At 43.3% G+C, this 7,090-nt stretch overlaps 1 pseudogene; it reads left to right on the top strand.

The window, feature by feature from the left end:
- The first annotated feature begins 3,364 nt into the window (after window positions 1-3,364).
- On the top strand, window positions 3,365-4,151 carry LOC118544559 (NADH dehydrogenase [ubiquinone] 1 subunit C1, mitochondrial pseudogene; annotated as a pseudogene).
- Window positions 4,152-7,090: the final 2,939 nt, after the last annotated feature.

Genomic DNA, 7,090 nt, shown 5'->3' with positions numbered 1-7,090 from the left:
GGTGTACTACTGTGGTATAATAAAAAATACACAAGTCGGGGGCACCTGGCTGCCTCATTCAGTGGAGCATGTGACTCTTGACCTTGGGGTTATGAGTTCAAGCCCCACATTAGGTGTAGAGATTACTTAAAAAATAAAATCTTTAAAATATATATATACAGGGGCTCAGTTGGTTAAGCATCTGCCTTCAGCTCAGGTCATGATCCCAGGGTCCTGGGATCAAACCCCATGTTGGGCTACCTGCTCAGCAGAGAGTCTGCTTCTCCCTCTCCCTCGCCCCTGCTCCTGCTCTCTCTCTGGCTCACTCTCTCTCAAATAAATAAAATCTTACCAAAAAAATACATACGTGTGTGCGTGTATCTATATATATAGTCTTTGTCTCTCGTTCCTGGCACAGAGCTCCTAAAACCTTTGGAATTCCCTGAATGCTAAGAGCGTCTATCATTACCGTACGGGGCCTCTTCAGAGCATACCTGAGTTTATGCTAATCAGGTGACTCTGGGTGGGCCCTTACATAGCTTCAAGATGGCGGCTGGTTGCCAGAAGAACCAACCATGTGATTAGACAATTGGAACTTCAGTCCTACCTCCTCTACCTCCAACAGGGGGAGAGGAGCTGGAGGTTGCATTAATCATAACACCAGTGACTTAATCAGTCATGCCTACACAATAAAATCTTGATAAAAACTCTTGAACAAAGTTCAGGGAGCTTCCAGGTTGGTGAACACATCGATATGCTAGGAGGGTAGCATGCCCAGATAGGACATGGAAGCTCCAGGTCTTCTGCCCCACTTCACCCTTGCGCATCTCTCCTATTTGGCTGTTCCTGAGTTGGGTCCTTTATAATACAACTGCAATATTAAGTATAGCATTTTCCTGATTTTGTGAGCTGCTCTAGTGAATTATCAAACCTGAGGGAAGGGTTGTAGGAACCCCTGAATTTGTCCTCAGCAAGGCGGAAGTGTGGCAGCCTTGGGGATCTGGGATCCCCAGATCTTGCGGCTGGGATCTGAAGTGGGGGCTGAATGGGACTGAGCCTTCAACTTATGGGGTCTGTCTGGGCTAACTCTGGGTACTTAGAGTCAGAACTGAATCAACTTGTATGACATCCAGTTGATGTTGGAAAATTATTAGTGTTGGAAAATGACACAATTACATTGATTTTGGGATGTTAAACTAATCTTGCATTCCTGAGATAAATCCCACTGGGTCATGGTGTATAATCTTTCTTATATGTTTGTTTTATCTGGATTCAATTTGTTAATATGTTGGCCTCTATGTTCCTGAGGAATATTTGACTGTAGTTTTTCTTGTGATGTCTTTGGCTTTGGTATCAGGGACATATTGGCCTCATGGAATGAATTGGATTCCCCTCCTCCTCTATGTTCTGAAATAATTTGATAATTTAAACATTTGATACAATTCACAAATGAAGCCATCTTTGGCCCGGAGATTTCTTTGTGGGAAGAGTTTTAATTATTAATTTAATTTCTTTATTTGTTATAGGTCTTTTCAGATTTCCTAATTCTTCTTGAATCAGTTACAGTGTCTTTCTAGTTTGTCCATTTCACTTGAGTGGTCAAATTCTCCTTCTCCTGCCGTGGTTAACTTTCATCAATATGCCATGTAGTTCATGTTGGAAGTTGCAACATTTCCTCATTGACTCTTGCTCACCACTACATTTACACCTACAATTATCACTGCAGAGCCTGACCATGCCCATGTCAAGGAGGAAGATATGTCCTCTTCCCTTCAAGGTCCTTCTAGCTAGACTGAGAATCAAATTGACATAAGACAGATTAACAAGAGAAAACCAAATCTAGTTTGGTACATATGAGGAATCCGCACAGACATGAGATTCCGAAGACAGCCAGGCAACATGAGGCTTAGATGGGCTAAAGAGAAGGATAGGGTCTGGGGATACAAAGGGGAGGAATACCACTAGAAATGTTTGGAAAACAAAGATTGCCCTGTTATACATATACGTTTCTTAGGTAAAAAGGAATCTCTGTTAATGGCCCTCTTTCTGATACAGTCTCCTTTCTGATGTGAATTTAGGCAGTTGAGCAGAGGTAAGGAGCTTCTCCTGAATCTGCTGGGTTTTGATTGCTTTTAAAATAATGATTGAGGGGCGCCTGGGTGGCTCAGTCAGTTAAGCCTCTGCCGTTGACTCAGGTCATGATCCCAGGGTCCTGGGATCAAGTCCCACATCGGGCTCCCTGCTCGGGGGTGGGGGGGTGCCTGTTTCTCCCTCTCCCTCTGCCTGCCACTTCCCCTGTTTGTGTTCTCTCTCTCGCTCTTTGTCAAATAAATAAATAGAATCTTTTAAAAATAAAATAGAATTGCATTTCAAAATAATCTTCACGCCAAAGTGGCCCATCTTGGGGAGACCTGCCCTTGGCCCCTACATCCATCACCCTATCATACACTTGAGATGGGTATGGTATTAAGAGAGGTACAAATACAGGGAATTCAAGGTACGCACACCTTCTGCACTGGAACATGGAACACACCTCAGGTTACTTCACTGCAGCTGATCAGCTCTGTAGCAATAAGAAAAGTTTACCGGCAGCTATACACAGCATTCATTGTTCTGGGGCCAAGAAACAAATAATGATGTACCACTAATGGGCTTTTCCAAACAGGTTATTGTAACTTTCTTTCTTAAAAAAAAAAATTGGGGAGGGGCACCTGGGTGGCTCAGTCGTTAAGCGTCTGCTTTCGGCTCAGGTCATGGTCCCAGGGTCCTGGGATCGAGCCCTGCATCGGGCTCCCTGCTCCGCGGGAAGCCTGCTTCTCCCTCTCCCACTCCCCCTGCTTGTGTTCCCTCTCTCGCTGTGTCTCTCTGTCAAATAAATAAATAAAAATCTTTAAAAAAAAAAAAAAAATTGGGGCGCCTGGCTGGTTCAATCAGTAGAATATAGGACTCTTGCTCTCAGGGTCATGAGTTCAAGCCCCACACTGGGGGTAGAGCTTACTTAAAAAAAAAATTAATAGTGTGAAAATTAATAAAGGAAAACCTCACTAAAATGGAGTTGGGTTGTCCATTGTAGATCCAACAGGAAGAGACCAAAGGCGCAAGGCTTCAGAAGGTCAGCTATTACTTATTATGCCAGCAGGAGGAAGGTTTCCGCCTCACCAAGCAACAACCCAGCCAATGAGAGACAGTCATAGCCCAGCCAATGAGAGAGAGGCACAGCCCAGCCAATGACAGACTGTCACAGCTCAGCCAATGAGAAGCCCCCATGCGTCCAACTCCCAGTTTACTCCAATGGACTTTCTGTTTACAGCAGCCCTCCCGGCAGCGCCTTTGCGCCATAAAAGAGCCTGCTCTCCTTTGTTCTGTGGACCTGCATGTGGTTCTGCCGTATTTTGTGTGTGGTGTAAAGCAATTTTTTGCTCTTCCCAAATAAACCCATCTTTTGCTGGTAAAGTGACTGGTTTTATTTATTTTTAAGGTTAACAGTAGCAGCAACAACCCATTGTGAGCTGGCCACTACCCGCAGATGAATAGCCCAGCCATCCAGAGACCACAGTACAAAGGAGGAGACTGCTTAAATAGAAAGGATTACATAGGTGACCATTATCAAGGCAATTCTTCCCTCTCTGTGCCAGAATGAGTGGTTTCTTACTGGACACTTAAAGCATGCTTTTGGACTTTTTACCTTCTTTAAGGACACGGCTCCTGTCTTTTGGCTCCAAGAAAATCCTTTTAGAAACTTGGCAAGAGAAGCCCTGCCTAGCAAGATGGTGCTGCCCGCGTTGTTGCACCCGTTCTCCAAGCTGCTGGCTCCTGCCAAGGCTCCCAAGCGGCTCTGCAGCGCAATCAAAGTTCTACATTCGGGAGCCGCCACATGACAGACCTGACTGGCTGAAAGTTGGACTGACCTCGGGCACCTCCGTCTTCTTGTGGATCTATCTCATCAGACAACATAATGAAGATGTTTTAGAGTATAAAAGAAGCAATGGGTTGGAATAAACTATTGAAATACTAATATGATATGCTCCATATAGTGATTATACTAGTTCCTTTGGATTCACCAATCTGTTGAGTTGTAAACGTGAGAGAAAAAGTTGTATGTGAATGTATGTCAAATCAGCATTTGTGTTTTGCATCATTAAATGAAAAAATAAAAATATTTCTGTATTCTTCAGATTTAAGAAAAAATTGGCAAGAGAGAAAACAACAAAACTTAAGGCTGCAGGAGTGGCTAGAACAGAAAGAAGACAGTCAAGAGAAATCATGGGCCATGGGGTGTGAAATGATGCATCTGCTCAGATAATAAGGAAATGGACTGGGGTCCTGCACCCCAACAGATTTAGGTGACTTAGCTTTGGGTGGAGTCGGGGTGGGGATCAGTTTGCCCCAACATTTAGGACACAGAGGTGTGTTTCTGTGCTATATTGGGAATTAGGAAGACTTTTCTGTAACCATGTCCTAAGCTTTAAATATTCTCTGAGGTTCCTTCCATGTCTACACCTTATGATTCCAGGGCTTCCCTCTGAATCTGCCACGTTTCTGTATTTTCAAAAGCATAATAGAATAACTGTTCAGTCGCTAACTACTTACCAAGAGTCACCTTGTAGCTCAGATCTATACTAGTTGCAATAAATTAAGAAATATATTTGGCCTTTGTCCCCAGTTGTAGACAGAGCTCCTAAAACCCCTGGGATTTCCTGGGTGGTAGGAGGGTCTTTTGTTATTCATATGAGCCCCTTTGAGCACCCCTGAGTTTATGGTAATGAGGATAATTAGGATGGGGCCCCTAGATAGCCTCAGAGTGGGGCTGCTATCTGAAAGACCAAGTACTTACAACAGTGTCTGGTATAGTTAAGCACTTGGTATTTAATAGTGAAGTCTATAAACATAGAAAATTAGTCTTGGAAGGTCCCGTCTTGGAGGGCATGATGGTACTGTGTGAATGTGCTGGGGCTCATCTAGTGTATCACTATTTAACATGAAAGATGCAAATAATCATGCCCTGCTTTGGGCTATTTGCCTTTCACTATTTACACTTTCACTTGCAATGATTATCCTGATCCAGAAAAGAATTAAATGATAAAGCTGATCTCTCAGGAAAGGAAACGGACTGTATACCAAACACAGTGCACCTTATTTATTCTGCAAAGTAAGGAGACAGGCCAAAATGGTGCCTAAGTCAGAGGGTTTGCTGGTGCCAAGATGATGACTGTAACATTGAGGCTTGAGCAATGGAAAGTTGAACAAGGCAAAAGGGCCCACGGCGACCACCAGGCTGAATGCAAACAGGCTCATTAAACCACAGGCCCTAACTGACCAATGGGCTACTTACAACCAGACACAGTTCCTGAGGTTACCAAAAAAGGGAAAATTCCATCTGTCCCCATACTCCCTCAGGACTCCACCTGTAACTATAGCCCCTCACCACCACCTCGTGGCAGACTCTCTCTTTTGAGGTCCTGCCCGCTGCGCCCTTGCCGTGTATTCAATAAACTTCTATCTCTTTTGTTCTGCCTTGGGGGGATTCTTTTGACTGCACCACAGTCCCCCATCCAATCGGGATGCCCCATGATGGCCTTCAGTCTAAAGCAAGTTCTGGATGCAAAGCAAATCATTTTCGCAAAATAGCGCACACACAGTGTGGATTTGGGTCCAGCCACCTTCAGGAGGAAAGGGAGCCCAGATGCTCCTGCCTGGCTCGCTCTGACAGCCACATCGATTCGACAGACTACTTACCCAACATGCCAGCTGACAACATTTGCTGTACTCCTCTTTTATTTGAATGGTTGTAACAACATAAAAGAAGCAGAGAAAAAAACATCTGCTTTTTTCTCAATATGCTCTCACAGTGTCTACAAGATGAGTCATTAAAAGACTTTGCTTTCAGTTCATGTGACAATTATCCCCAAAGATCCCTTTTAAAATGTAAAATAGAAGGGAAAAAAAAAAAGTCAAACAAGCTTAGAATATAAACAAAGAAGATTGAAGAATTGGGAATATCTGACAACATTTTAAGGAAGAAAAGAAAATAAGAGGACCTACGAATTGAAATGCTGCCGAAAAGAAATGCCCAAATGAGTCTCTTTTGGATTTGATGTCTCTAAAACGGCAATCAGTTTTTTTCTTTAAATTATGTCTCAGTTCTCACAGAATTGGGGCAGAGCTACTCCTGATAAAAACATCAAACCTTCCAGATTTAACAGCAGCTCAGAAAACCAAGTCACAACCAAACGTACCAGGGCTCACAGACTGTTCAGACTATTTGTATACAAAGTTGAAAATAATGTCAAGTTTGAAAGCCACTGTAAAACATCATAGTTTCTTGGCCCATCAAATTAACAAAAAATATACTTCCTAGTATAAAAAAAATTTTTTTAAGATTTTATTTATTTATTTGAGAGAGAGAGAGCACAAGCAGGGGGAGCGGCTGGCAGAGGGAGAGGGAGAAGCAGACTTCCCGCCGAGCAGGGAGCCCGACGTGGGACTCAGTCCCAGGAGCCCAGAATCATGACCTGAGCCAAAGGCAGATGCTCAACTGACTGAGCCACCCACGTGTCCCATAAAATTTAATACATTATGGATCAACAAAAAGAAATCACACTCAAGAGAATAATAAAATAAGCCATAGACAATTGGGAGAAAATATTTGCAAAAGATACATCTGATAAAGGACTGTATTCAAAATACACAAAAAACAAAGACCCTAACAGACACTTCACCAAAGAAGATAACAGATGGCAAATACAAAGATGAAAAGTGCTCCCCAGTGTCTTCGGGGAAATGCAAATACTGGTACACACCTATCAGAATGGCCAAAACCCACAACACTGACGCCACCAAATGCTGCTGAGGCGGTGGAGCGACAGGAACTTCCCTGCATTGCTGGTAGAGAATGCAAAATGGTGCAGCCGCTTTGGGAGGCGGTTTGTCAGTTTCTTACCAAACTAACATACTCTTATCGTACGATCTAGCCATTGTGCCTGTTGGTATTTACCAAAGGAGTTGAAAACTTACGTCTACACAAAAAGCTGCACAGAAATGTTTATGGAAGCCTTATTCATAATGTCAAAATCTAAGGTGTGTACACCATGCTAAAAGATAAACTGAGGCA

This window comes from Halichoerus grypus, chromosome 2 (assembly GCF_964656455.1).
Source record: "Halichoerus grypus chromosome 2, mHalGry1.hap1.1, whole genome shotgun sequence".
NCBI classification, from domain to species: domain Eukaryota; kingdom Metazoa; phylum Chordata; class Mammalia; order Carnivora; family Phocidae; genus Halichoerus; species Halichoerus grypus.
This window is presented reverse-complemented; position numbering and strand designations above follow the sequence as displayed.